At 39.4% G+C, this 14,871-nt stretch overlaps 1 protein-coding gene across 1 annotated transcript in view; it reads right to left on the bottom strand.

Annotated features, from left to right (window-relative positions):
• Window positions 1-14,871, bottom strand: part of evi5l (ecotropic viral integration site 5 like) — a 104,988-nt gene extending 90,117 nt beyond the window's left edge. The window contains exon 1 of the mRNA XM_037689973.1: window positions 14,839-14,871. The gene's annotated coding sequence lies outside the window, so the exon portion shown is untranslated. The remainder of the gene's footprint in view (window positions 1-14,838) is intronic.

The following is a 14,871-nucleotide window of genomic DNA, read 5'->3' as shown; positions in this document are numbered from 1 at the left end:
ATATATGTATACATATATATGTATACATATATATGTATACATATATAGATCTATATATATATATGTATACATATCCAGTAATAAGCTAATAAGCTTTTTCTGGGATTGACCGTTAGTGCCACAACCACCGTGCGGTTGTGCTCTCCTCTCATTCCATTAAACTACTGAGAAAGGAAGCAACAAAATCACTCTCATGATTCTTTCTTCCCTATTTACAGGTAATGCTGATTGACATATTATATATTTGTATCCTGTATATTGTTAAAACATTTTAGAGACAATTATTTATTATTTTGTAAACTTTAGAAGCATTTTATAGTTTTATGAGTAGTTTGATATAGCATTTCTGTGCATCTGCAGTGTATTAGGTAATGGCTGTTAAGCTAACAGCAGAAGGTATAAAGCTGTGCTGTCGTTTATTGTGAGGAAAAATGTTACAACGCAGACATTTAGCTATATTTTCTTATTTTTGGTTTATTAATTAGCTTTTATAGGTAATCATTTATTATTTTTATGAACTTGAGAAGTGTTTTTCTTGTTTCATGAGTTTTTAGACATAATGTTTTTGTGTGTCAGTTTGCCAGTTGTGTATTAGATAATGGCTGTTTAGATAATAAACTAGGAACTTGTCTGTTATTATTTGAGTGTACAGAATATGTGATAACATTGATATTTTGCAGTTTATTAATATTTTGCTTTATTCATTTTTTCTCCATTTTATGAAATTGAGAGACATGTATTATGTTTGTATTGATTCCATTAAACTGCTAAGAGGAAGCAACTTAAAATTACTCTTGTGATTCTTTCTCCCCTATTTACAGGGGTGCAACAAGTTTAGTTAAAACTTGAGCTCTCAGGCCATCATCATTACCTGCAGCGTCCCCTCAGTGCAGACTGAACTTGGCAAAAAGGCCTTTTCGTACTCTGCTCCTGCACCTGGAACACCTTGCAACAGGAAAAAAGTTGTTCACCTTAATTTCTTTAAGGGGTTTCAAACATTTGATAATGTCAATAGAAAAAATAAGGCAAATATGTTCTTGTTTTTAGTATTTCGCCCTGTTTTACAGCCCCCTGATTTGTTGTTTTATACATTATTCTTATTTTAACTGTATTTTTACTGTAGTTTATTGTTGTCATTGTTTTCTGTTATTGTTGTCTGTACTTTATATGTGCTGTCTGGAACAGGTCTCTCTTGTAAATGAGTCCTTGTGGCTCAGTGAGACTAGCCTGTATGAATAAAGGTGGAATTTTAAAAAAAAATGTTGCCAAGGTGCTTTGCTGCAGGAGGGACTGATGTGCTTCATAAAATAGAAGGCATCATGAGAAAATATTATATTGAAAAATTGAAGTAACATCTCAAGACATAGCGTGAAACGGCTTGGATAAGGATTCAAGGTTATTTGTCATTCGCACCACGTGTGGTACATGTGGTGGAATGAAATTATGTGCACAGGGTCCCAGTTACATGCAACAATAAAATGTAAAAGAAAAACAGCAACAAGAGCTAAGAATAATACAATAATATCTAATAAGATCTAAGATATGAACTAAGAAAAACATCAACTAAATATACACCAAGCACTAGTAGCATAAAAACATTACGTTGAACAGCAGCATGAGAATCAGCACCTCCAAATCTGAGACATGGTCCTCAACCGGAAAACAGTGGATTGCTCTCTTCAGGTCAATGGTGAGGTTCTGCCTCAAGTTCAAGTATCTCAGGGTTTTGTTCAGGAGTGAGAGACGAATGGAGCATGAAACTGACAGATGAATTGGTGCAGCGTCTGCAGTATTGCAGACTCTGTGCCAATCCATTGTGGTGAAGAGAGAGCTGAGCTGTAAGGCAAAGCTCTCTGTTTACCGGTCAGTCTACGTTCCTACCCTCACATATAGTCATGAACTCTGGGTAGTGACCAAAACAATGAGATCGTGGAACCAGGAAGTTGAAATGTTTCCTCTGCAGGGTAGCTGGACTCTCCCTTAGATATAGGGTGAGAAGTTCAGTTATCAGGAGAGACTCAGAGTAGAACCGCTGCTCCTCCACATCGAGAGGAACCAGTTGAGGTGGTTTGAGCATCTGGTAAGGATGCCCCCTGGGCGCCTCCCTAGGGAGGTGCTTTGGGCATGTCTGACTGGGAGACCCCGGGAAGACCCAGGACACGCTGGAGAGACTACGTCTCTAGGTTGGCCTGGGAAGAACTTGGAGTCCTCCCAGAAGAGCTGGAAGAGGTGGCTGTGGAAAATGTCTGGACCTCCCTGCTCAAGCTGCTGCCCCCATGACCAAACTTTGGAATAAGCGGAAGATGGATGGATGGATGGATGGAACACAAGACATCAGCCAGGATGTTAAATTTTGGACAAAAATGTGTTACCAAATGGACAACGACACAACATATACTGCCATATTAGTTACAAAGTGGCTTACAGACACAAACATCAATGTTTGGGAGTTGTCATCACAAAGTTCTGATCTCAATCCCCCAAAACGTTTGCTCTCACACCTTCTCAGCTCTGCTCACAAAGTGGCCTATAAACCAGACTCAGTTACACCGAGCTGTCAGGAGGAATGGGACAAGACTCCAGAAAAACTATTGAGAAATTGTGGAAGGAAACCAAAAACTTCAGTGTAAAGGCAAAGGTACTAAATACCCAGAAAAAGAAAAAGTTGTTACTGTTAGAAAGCAATACAAAATATAAACATTGATTAAGGCATTTATCAATTAAAAATAACTTTGTAAATCTTTTTTGATCTAAAACAGAAAATATTTAGTCTGATTTAATGTTAGTCAGCGAGAAAAAAATGCTTCTGTTTTTATATTCAGTGTATATAAACATCTGGCTTCATCTGGATATGACAGATGTTAACACAGGAAACACATCCAGGTATAATATACTTTGACTAAATGACATCAGTCATAGCTCGTGTTTGACTCTTGAGAGCCAGGCAACACGAGGTGAAACATTTACATCTGCCTCATCAATAAATAAAGCTTCTACACTACAAGAAAAAGTATCAGCTGACCCCGTCAGGCGCTCAAACAGGAAGTCCATTCAAGTGCCTAAATTACAAAATAAGATCACAAACCTGAAAAGTTTTGAGTTCATAATAATGGTTAAATATGATTATTCATCTCAGATTTTGGTTTTTAGTAATCGTACACACATAAAACATGTTTCTCTTAGCAGTCAAAGCAAAATCTTTTTTATAGTGTGTTAAGAACAAATATAAGAAATGTTTAGTTAAAAGTTATTCATTGCAATGTCACAAGAAACAAGAAAAAAGCCACAAGAAAAAAAACTGCACATTTTTTTCTTATATTTACGGTTGTCTGTTAATGTGTCCATAAATTAAAAATTTGTAAACAAAATTACTGAGCAGTTGGCAACTACTGCGCATGTGTTTGTTCACCTACAGACGTCCATGGAGGAGTCATTTGTGATTGAAAAGTACAACTATTTTGATGGATTGGTAAGTTTTTACTCTCAGATTTGTTGAATAAAGGATGCAAATAAAAGTGCTTTGTTTACAATAAATGCATACCTGCATATTAGAATTGCATATTACACTTGTACATATTATTACCATATTATTATTGCATGCATGTGAAGAAACACTGGAGTAAACATTTTCCAGGTTGTCCAGCAGACAAACTCTCGACAGAATCTGGTTGTCCGCCACAATTTTTGGTTGTCCGCAAATTTTACAATAATGAGCTCAAGAAAAATGTACTTTAATAAGTATATTGCACTATATACAATCTTACTGTATACAGAAATTAAAGAAGAAAAAAATCTTGGCTGATTTTTTTTCTATACCTATAAGTTATACAATATATAGTATAATGTATAATGATCTTAGTAAAAGTACACAATATAGTGTCACACTATACTGTGTGTACATGGATTTAGTATAAGTACATAGAATAGTGTTCTCTAATGTGGGCGGCTGTGGCTGAGTGGTTAGAGCAGTCGTCCTCCAATGCAAGAGTTGGGGGTTCGAACCCCACAGCAGTCACATGCCGAAGTGTCCCTGGGCAAGACACTGAACCCCTCACAGCCTCTGATGTGTGTCCCATCGGTGTATGAATGTGATCTAAAGCACTGATTAGTCTCTTTAGAATGATTTGTTCATTTAGCTTTGTATAGATCTAGTAGAGTGCTGTATGAATGGGTAAATGAGGCACAGATTGTAGTGTAAAGTGCTTTGAGTATCTCAATAAGATAGAAAGGCGCTATATAAGTACAGTCCATTAATATGCCTTATGCTCTAAGGACTGTTTGCATTTTTCTGCTTCAAGTGTGCAAACAGAAAAGGGCAAGAAAGCTTTTAGCTTTTCTGCCCCCTCAGCTTGGAATCAAGCTGAATTAAAACTCAGAACTTGTTACTTTCAGTGCTTTCTGCAAACTTTAAAAAAAACGACAACGGACATCTTGTCAACAGTGCCTGTGTTTCAGATCTTAAACAGCCATGGTTTTAAATTATTATTATTATTATTATTACTACGACTATTGCCGTTTACATTGTATATTTTTTATAAATTTCTGAAGTCCTATTCGGTATCTTGTTACTTGTCTTGTTTTTAAAACATGCGCTGCTGCCTTTTCTTGGCCAGGTCACTCTTGCGAAAGACATATTGATCTCAGTGTTTTTTTTATCTGGTTAAATAAAGGTTTAATAAAAAATATATTAATTTAAAAAATAAAGCATAGAAGTTGTAAGAAGACTAAGAGATTCAGAGATTCTTTATTGTCGTTCCACTACATGTGGTACATGTGGTGCGAACAAAATTATGTACACAGGGTCCCAGTTACATCCAACAATAAAATGTAAAAGAAAAACAATAATAAGACCTAAGATATGAACTAAGAAAAACATCAACTAAATATACACTAAGCACGAATAGCATAAAAACAATACACCAAACAGCAGCACGAACATGAGTCTGTGTGAGCAGATGAGCACGCAAGAATACATCAACATGAAACAGATCAGCAGCAACTTGAAACAGATCAGCAGCAACATCATGTGATTTTTTTCACAGTGATTATTCTGGTTAGAGATTCATGAGTCTAACAGCCTCAGGGTAGAAGCTGTTCCTCAGTCTAGTGGTTCTACACTTAATGCTCCTTAACCTCCTGCCTGAGGGCAGCGGGGCAAAAAGTGTGTGTGCTGGGTGAGTGGGGTCCTTCATGATGCAGGTGGCCCTCTTCCTACATCTGGAGGTGTTTAACCTAAAGCATCAAAACAAAGTGCATTCTGAAGGAAGAGAGGGGTTTTAACAAATTTTATGTAGTTTAATTTTAGAGGGGTTGTCGGAGCTACTTTTGTTATAGCACAGAAAGTCCCTTGAAGAGTACACGTTAATTTATTTTTTTACCTAGACTGATAGATTTCTCCCCTAAATTATTATTTCATTCAAAGGGATCATATTTACAGGATTTCAGCTCATGTAATTATTTAATACTATTTATTTTTCATATTTTATTTTATTTTATTCATTACATTACATTTATCACAGTACAAGTACCTCTCAGTATGGTTCTAAATATAATCAAGTTTAGCTCATCAAAACAGAAACAACTTGTTGTTAAAACAGTGTAGAACTGAATTTAACAGATATTTATGATAAACACCAGAAACTGATTCTCAAAGACAACTTTGAGTTTGGGGGGGAAATTACGGTAAAGTTAAACGAGGACACAGCTCTGCTATAATCTGGGGTAGAAATATTTGTCTTTTAGCATTAATATATGTTTAGATGAACTAAAGCAACAGAAACGGCTTCGCTCACTGTGAGAGAATCTCAACAGGCTGCACGCTCCCACGGTCATGCACATCTCTCTCGCTGATCCAGAGTTGGGTCTTGCGTGCAGGTCGCACATGTCTGTATGATGATGATGCACCGAGCACATTTACAACAAAGTTAGACTTTAGATACAAAAGTCCCGGCAGCTCGGGGCGCGGTATGAGAGGAGGCTTGCTTTGGCTTGCTGCAGGTGAGCCTTCACCTGCAGTTTGTCTCTGCTGCTCACACCTGGGCTCACTGTGAACACAACCCACTCTGCTCTGACTGGGTCAAACTGTGGCTCTGGTTCTCTTTATTGGTGGAAAGTAGTGTCAATTTAATCCCTGGATCATCGTTAGATTGGATGGATTTAACAAGACCACAACAAAACATTTTTTCTTCCCCCTTATACTTACAGATGACATAACTCAGTTCTCGCCATGCTCAAAATGACAGAAATCCATTGTAGCGACAGAGAACTTTAATCCACGTACATACAAATGTTCTCAGTCAGCCATATTGTGACCTACTTGAATTCCCAAGCTACTCAGTGGCAGACTCTTTCAGGAGCTGCTGGAGTGGAACGTCCTTATTCCCTTACTCATCAGACTTTGCAAGAGAGGCACTTGCAGCGTATTTAAGGCAGGGATTAAATCAGCTGAAATTTCTACACCTAGAGGTTGCTCAAGCGCCCACTCCACCCAATAAAACATATTTGAGAGCTCTTTCCAGCAAACAGGTCACTACTCAAAGGTTTTCATGTCAGGAGGATTTTTTTTTCCATTTATCCTTTATTTATACAGGTAGTCTCATTGAGCCATGAGAACTCATTTTCAAGAGAGACCTGTTTAGGGAGCAGACGGGGGTTAATGGCCTTGCTCATGGGTCCAGGGTGGGGCGAATGAGGGTGGGGGCAGGTGTGGGTGCTTCACCTACCCCACCCATATTTTTTGATGTTGTCTGTACCAGGGCTTGAACCGGCGATCTTCCGATCACAGGCCCACCTTCTCTAAACTCTGCGCCACCACTCCCCATAACTTCTGCGTGCACAGAATATACTGAGTATGTGATCTTAGTAAAAGTATATTGAGTCTAGTCCAGAGGTCCAGAGCACCAGACTTAACTTTGTTGGATATATTGTATAGTGCTCTCTAATGAAGCTTTGAAGTTGTAAGAAGACCAACACCTATAACACTTTTGCACAATCAAAGCCAATGGCATTCTGGGTTTTAAACAACTTTTCTGTATCTAAAAAAGTTAAGTCTGGTCCTCTGGACATTCAAAAACAAAACAAACCAAAAAAAATTTTTTTTTTCATTTTTCATCCGAAAGACTTCCTCAGTCTGAGGTGCTGTATTCAGCTCAGTCTTATAAATAGCACCTTCTCGTAGTGGATCAACCAGCCAAAACCAGCTGCTCACATGATCAAGGAGGACCATCAGCCTAACGATAGATCATTAGCACACTTATGACTGTTTACTATTCACTGAGTGATACTAGCAATCACAGCATTGTAAGAGGGGGATAGTTGAACCCGGAGGCCTCCACCCGTTTAATGATGGATGATTTCTTTTCACAAAAATGGCCTACTTTACTCCTCTCTCAAACCATCGTTCCTCTCTGTCCAGGATGTGAACATCTTCATCCCTGGAAGAGTGACCGCTGGCCTGGAGATGAGTGTAGACCACAGAGTCCTGGCCTGATGATGTTGGTCTTCTGTGCTGGGCCATCCTTTTGGCCAGTGGCTGTTTTGTTTCCCCGATGTAAGACTGTTCACCCTCCTGGCACTGAACAGCATACACAACATTACTCTGTTTGTGCCGGGGGACTGGATCTTTGGGATGAACCTGTCTTTGCCGTAATGTATTTTGGGGTTTAAAAGCCACTGGGATGTTATGTTTAGAAAATAAACATCTCAGTTTCTCTGATACTCCCTCAACATACGGAATGACCACTGGTCTGGGTCTGGGTTCCTCCTTTTCACCTGATGGCTGACTGGAGCCCTGTTTGGGTTTATTCTCTGCTTTCAGGAAGGCCCAGTTAGGATATCCACATTGCTCTAGAGCCTGTCTTGTGTGGGATTTCTCATTCTGTCTGGCTCCTGAGTTAGTGGGGCTGCTGTCTGCTCTGTGGTACAGAGTCTTGATGACTCCTAACTTGTGCTCCAAAGGGTGATGGGAGTCAAACTGCAACTTTTCTGAACTTTTCTGTAGATTTCTTTTATGCCATTCCAATGTTTTTAATTAAGGGGTTTGATGCTCTGACTGGGTCAAACTGTGACCCTGGTTCTCTTTATTTGTTGAAAGCAGTGTCAAGTTAATCCCTGTATCATAATTAACGGGGATGGCTTTAACAAAACCACAACAAAACATAAGTTTTTTTTCCCCTTTTCATTTTTAAAGATGACGGAAATCTATTATGGTGAGAACTTTAATCCACGTCTATTTCACTTGGCTGTCCACCAGAAAACCTCAAGGCAAGGTCTGGTTGGCCGAGACGAAAATATGTTGTCTCGGACAAACGGAAACCACTTTTGTTGACCCCTTTTCTTTCAAACTGCATCATTTAATACAGTTCATGATAAAACTGAATAAAAATAACCCTTATTGTATCTCAGTGGAGAAATTCAGGTGTATCAGTAGCAAAGTGACAAGTAAATCAAACAATGCAGATTCACACAAAAGGTAGAAAATCTAAAAACAGAAAAACAAATATGAATGAGACTGTACAGTAAGGGAATATTACTAACAGATGAGATCAGGCAGGAATCCCCCTGGACTCTGATGTTTGCAAATGACGTGATCTGTGGTGAGAACAGGAAACAGGTGGAAGAGAACTTAGAGAGGTGGAGGTAGGCACTTGAAAAAGGGGAATGAAAGTCAGTCGTAGTAAGACAGAGTTCATGTGAATGAGAGGGAGGCCGGTGGAACAGTGAGGCTACAAGGAGCAGAGGTCACAAAGGTGCAGGACTTCAAGGACTTGGGGTACACTGTCCAGGAAAATGGGGAATGTGTTAAAGAAGTGAAGAAGAGAGTCCAGGCAGGATGGAGTGGATGGAGAAAAGTTTCATGAGTGATTTGTGTTAAAAGTGTGTCAGCAAAGGTCAAAGGAAAAGTTTAGCTTTGTGAGACCAGCTATGTTGTATGGTCTGGAGACAGAGACATGGACAAAAAGACAGGAGACAGAACTGGAAGTAGCAGAAATGAAGATGTTGAGGTTCTCCTTAAGAGCGACAAGGACGGATAAGATTAGGAATGAGATCATCAGATGTACAACACAGGTTGAACAACTGGGAGATAAAGTTAGAGAGGCCAGACTGAGATGGTTTGGACATGTCCAGAGGAGGGACCGTGGGTCTATTGGTAGAAGGATGTTAGAAATGCAGCTGCCAGGAAAAAGACAAAGAGGAGATATGTGGATGCTGTTAGAGAGGACATGGAGGTAGTTGGAGTGAGGACAGAGGATGCAGAGGACAGAGATGGAGGAGGATGACTCACTGTGATGTGGGATGTGGTGACCCCTGAAGAGGGAACAGCCAGAAGGAGAAGATGAAGAAAAAGAGTGATAAAAAAAAAGGACTAGAATAAAATACAACTTTGTATAAATTAGGTTTTACTTCTTATTTTTGGAGCCCTGAAGATAGCGGACAACGTTTATATTTAATATTTATTGTGAAATCATAAAATCTTTTAAAAACGGCCAAAACAAGATGGCCTTTGATTTTGCCCTGAAACAAATCGAAGTAAGAGAGATTAGTCATCCTTGTCCTGATGTCATGTGACCATTTCTGGATAATTTACTCTTATTGTGAAACTTGGTCAAGCTGTGAGTCAGCAACTGAAAATTGAAGACTCACTCACGTTCTTCAGCTGTCTCCTACTTCCACATAGAGATTAGAACCACATTACCCACAATGCCACCGTTCTAAAACAAAAGCTCCACTGGTAGAGTAAAACCACATTCGTGATGAAGATATTTGCAGTTAAAAATCTTGAAATAACGGGATTATATTAGAATTATTAATCATTATATGGATATATTGGAACAGATTACAGGCAACAACTACGTCTACTACTTTACGAGTGGTGGAAGGTAAAACATACCACTAATCCAAATCAATCCATCTTCCTGCTTGGGTCGCGGGGGTCACTAGTGCCCATATCCAGCAGTCACTGTGTGAGAGGACTCTGGGCATGTTTTTGGTCTATGGGAGGAAACCGGAGGATCCAGAGAAAACCCAGCGATCTGCATTTTCTAACTTTTACTGTACAACAATAGCTTTAAAACTTGTCACTTCCAGACCAAAAGCTGCTTTCAATACACCAGGAAGTTACCTCTTAGTAGATAAAGTTGAGAAAATTCTGCTAAAGATTTTACAAACAACTCAAATTGTTTGTCTTTCTACGAATAAATCAAAGATTAATCCCTTCTATAAACGCCACATGTACCCGCTTCTATGTAACACTTTCAAATGTCAGCCATGTTTTATAAAATCTAAATGGAGTTTACCAAGACCTGTGATGATATTCAGTGTTTGTAACAATCTCGTTCAGCTCAGTAGTGCAATGTTTTTCTCAAAAAAGTACCTAATTGTTATATCACTTTAGTAAATTTCTCCTTTGGTTTGGTTTGATGCCCAAGGCTCTGTTTGATTTTAACAGGAAACACCTTTTACCTCTGTTACGCTTTATTTACTGAAACACTGGATACATATAGTATTGGGTTGCAAGATGTTAAGACCTATGTTCAGATTCTTCATCCCTGACGGTATTCAGTCTGTCCGTGTTATGACCCAGATACGTGGCTCAGGTTTGATTCAGACATTCCTGTTATTACAAAGGCAGCAGACAGTAATAAACTTGGACAGCAGCAGTTTGGGTGCACGGCTCATGAACTGTTTATCTTAAAGACACTGGCCAGATCCTTTTATCTCTCCACTCCACAGATGAATAATGCAGAAGCAGACAGAGCAGAGGAGAAGCTCAAGTTTGCTTTCATGTCAAAAAGGTAATAGAGTTGGGCTTTTGTGTGCGCATGACTGTAACCCAAAAAAGCAGAAGTTTCTAATCTTTGCCGCTTAAAAGAAAACAAGGTCACCAGAACGTTAGAATCTGATACTCGTTTCCTTGACTGTGAATTAGGTGACATTTGCAAAGCGAGTGGATTTTAAAGATAAGCTCAAAAGTCATCCTATACTGAGATATGAAGAGTCTGTTACACACTGGTGCGTGCCCTTAGTCATGAAGCATTAAAGCTGCATTTAACAAACAAAGAAGGAATAATCCAACTCTCCTCAAAAGATGAGTGCTTCAGGGAGCGCTTTGATATTGTGACTAGTCAGCAATATTCCTAATCCTTTAGTATCATAAGCCAAAAGCGGGTTTGCACAATTTATTATACTTGCCTAGTTAAAATATTTGTCTGGCCTAGATTTACAAGAGTGAGTCATTTAACTTTGGTGCTCACATCGAGGGCTGTTTGTTTCAGCCTTACAGGCAAGGTTAGCATGTTTGATAGGGTTCACGTTCTTTAGCATCAACAATCACCAATTTGGTTTTCTTAAGTACAGATTAATCTAGAGTGTGAATGAACAAACACTGAAGGCCTCTTATTACGATTCTGCTGGTATCCTTTTGTTCGTGTCACAATATTGGAATCCCTTTTCTTCACGCAGCTTGTAAAAATACATCTACTTGTGGTAGCAGTACATCATAATTTATTATTAAAACTCATAAAATGTGAGGCAATTTTCAATAATAATGGGATTTTAGCAAAATGAGAGAAATGCGCTCGTTCCAAACTTTCTACAAATTCTTCTTATTCCCACATCCATTCATCCTTTATCTTTTACCAGCTTCTTCCGTTTTTGGGTCACAGGGGTCGCTGATGCACATGTCCAGCAATCACTGTGCGAGGGGCGGGGGACACCCTGGACAGGTCTCCAGTCCATCACAGGGACACATGGAGACAAACGAGACAAACAATCATCCACTCTCTCACTCACACCTAGGGACAATTTAGAGTTACCAATCAACCTAAGTTAGGCTTATTCAAACAAACTACAAATAGTTTATAAACCAAAACATAGCCACTCGTTTTACTTTTTCACCCAGTGTCTCTCTCACTGCTACAGGACTTATAGTTTTCTTAAAATGCCCCTCAGAGTGCAGAGTCCACACATCCAAACTCTCATTGACTTCCATTGTTTCAGAGCTCATCATTTTCTCTTCAGAAATTAAATTAAAGGACCCTTTATTTGTCATTTCACCTACATAAAACCCTGTAGACCAGGGGTCTGCAACCTGCGGCTCTGGAGCCACATGTGGCTCTTTGGTCCCTTCGCAGCGGCTCTTTCAAGCTTTGACCAAAACTGACAAAACTGAATTTTATAAGTTGTTATACAAAATACAAAAAAGGACTAGTTGTAGCAGTTTTCCTGTCATTTATTTTGCTGGAACATGTACAAGGAGAAAAAAAAAAAAAAACACTCATTTTAACTTCATGCTTTATTTCTATACTTGTTTTTTCCACAATTAAAAAATACATAGGTCTGCATAGTTCAGAGTTTTTATTAATTAAAAAAATAAATAAACTACCGCCCCCCCACCCACAAGAATCTGGTCTTTTCATTTGTCTTAAATTGTAAAAATCTAAATTATTAGATAATTTTAGTTTTATAATGTCACCCCTAATGGCCACAAAAGCCCCTCCAACAAACCTAAAGTGGCCCATGGGCCACCAGTTGATAATCATAGCAGGTTGTCGTGGCTCTGGTTACTTTTAATTTAGTGAGCGATGGCGTAAAATGGCTCTTTTGATCATAAAGGTTGCAGACCCCTGCTGTAGACACATGAAGATTGACATGTGTGATGAGCAATCTTTCAGGAATCTTTTAACGCACCCTATAGTTTTTGCACTGTACCTAAGGTGGTATCCTACTAGCCTGCGGCTGTAACAAGATGCAATGGCGACTCAAAATCCCAAGAAAATATAAGAAATTTCTACTGCAGTGTCACTGAACTAAGTTACCAGTAAGTGACCATTGGGACAAGTGGCCGCGTTTTCTTGCAACCAGTTTTTGAAAATCGAAGGCCAAGAATGTAAAACTGTGTTCTTGGTTGTGCACGTCACTTCACTGTCCACCTCTGATCATGTCAAGCCGTTTTAAAACGTAGACATTTGAGTCCCATGCAGATGTCAAAACAAAGCTCTGCCTGCAAAAAAGTTGTTGCACACATTTTTTGAACATGCTCAAAATTCTAATGCTGAACACTAGAAAACACCAAGTAACTGTGACTTTCCTTCCCTCCATTGACTACAATGACATTATTTACACGAACGTTACAAGAACCCTGCAGATGTTGGATGCTGTCTATCACAGTGCACTAAGATCCATAACTGGCTGTAACTACCGTACCCACCACTGCACCCAGTATTCACTGGTTAACCAGTCATCATTAACTTTACACAGACTCTCTTACTGGTACATTTTCAACTGTAAAACACTTCTTGGTCTGCTGCCTTCATACATCTCCTCCTACATGTCATGTCGTCAGTGCAGCTACAGCGTGCGCTCTCAGGACATTATTACCTGCAGTGTTCCCTTAGTCAGGACTGAACTAGGCAAAAGGACCTTCTCCTACTTCGCTCATGTTTCCTGGAATATCTTGCAAAAACATCTGAAGCTTTCAACCTTGACCTCTCTAAGGGATTTTAAACATCTGTTAAGTTCATGGCAAAAACCAACACAGACATGTTTCTGTTTTAGTATTTTACATCGCTTTATAATGTATCACTTCTTCTATTTACTTTTTCATTTTATATGTTTTTTATATGACTATTGTTGTTTGTGTTCTTTGTTTAAAACAGGTCTCTCTTGTAAATGAGCCCTCATGGCTCAATGAGACAAACGTGTATAAATAAAGGTTGAATGAATGAAAACGTAAATGACAGGGCTGCACACCTCTTACTATGAGGAAGTCAAGAACCATCATGAACAAATGGTGTTTAACAACTTGTCAGTCCAGTGAGGTATCACCTTTATTTAGACTATTTCTGTCTGATTGTTTTATTCAGAGACGTGTCAGGGAGTGAGATACAAAAGGTGTGTGGTTGCCATGGCGACCCCGATAAGTCACTGGCAGCAGCTGTGAGATTGCTTTCGATCTTGATTCTCTTTACTATGAAGTATACATCAAAATGTAGCATTTTCTAGAGTGTGAAGGTCAATTTTTACTAATCCGCTGTAATTCTTCTGTTTTGTCACAATATTGGAATCCCTTGTAAAAATACATTCATGACTTGTGGTAGCAGTACATCATAAGGCTACATCATAGTAAGTAAATTACACTTGAATTTCCCATCCGTGGTACAATAAAGGCTGTTTCTATTCTATTCTTACTATTATTTGGGCAGCACGATGGCTCAGTGATTTGCACTGTTGCCTCGCAGCAAGAAGGTCCTGGGTTCAATCCCCGACTTGGACTTGGGGTCTTTCTGTGTGGAGTCAGTGGGACTTGCCTGGATGAATAAACGTTAACAAATAAACTATTAGACTATAAAAGATAGTTGATGTGTGTTGGGATTTCTGGTAATAGCTGCATTGCAATTCCTCACATATTTCACAGAAATGCTACAGTTTGCAAGATTATAATTTCCACGTGATGAACATCTGGATGAAGATGCTGATGTCTGGACATTTGCCCCTCCTGGCCTGCTGCTGCATCTTTAGGGATGCTTCCCCTGCAGGCCCTACGGTCCACTGGACCAACATCTGGGGCTACATGACACATGGTGGCCTCTGTGCGTCCCGGCTCGTCTCACAACAACAACTCGGTTGTGTAACGATGTGAAACGAGGCCGGGACCGGCCGGCTTCGTCTTCTTGGGAAATGGTTTGTGGGCTGAATGAATGGGCTGCGTCCCATTTAGCAACACACGTTCCGAGCAGGTAAATACGCTTTGGTTACCTGTTCCCCAGCTGAGAAGCGCGTGAGCCCTCAAGGCGACGCTTTGAAAACAGAAAACCTCGAATAAAACCATAAAACGCTTACCTGCCCTTCGTTTCCATTATCATAGCGGTGCGC

This window comes from Nematolebias whitei, chromosome 16 (genome assembly GCF_014905685.2).
Source record: "Nematolebias whitei isolate Nwh7 chromosome 16, NemWhi1, whole genome shotgun sequence".
Taxonomy (NCBI): domain Eukaryota; kingdom Metazoa; phylum Chordata; class Actinopteri; order Cyprinodontiformes; family Rivulidae; genus Nematolebias; species Nematolebias whitei.
Note: the sequence above shows the minus strand (reverse complement) of the source record. Positions and strands in the feature narration are given on the sequence as shown.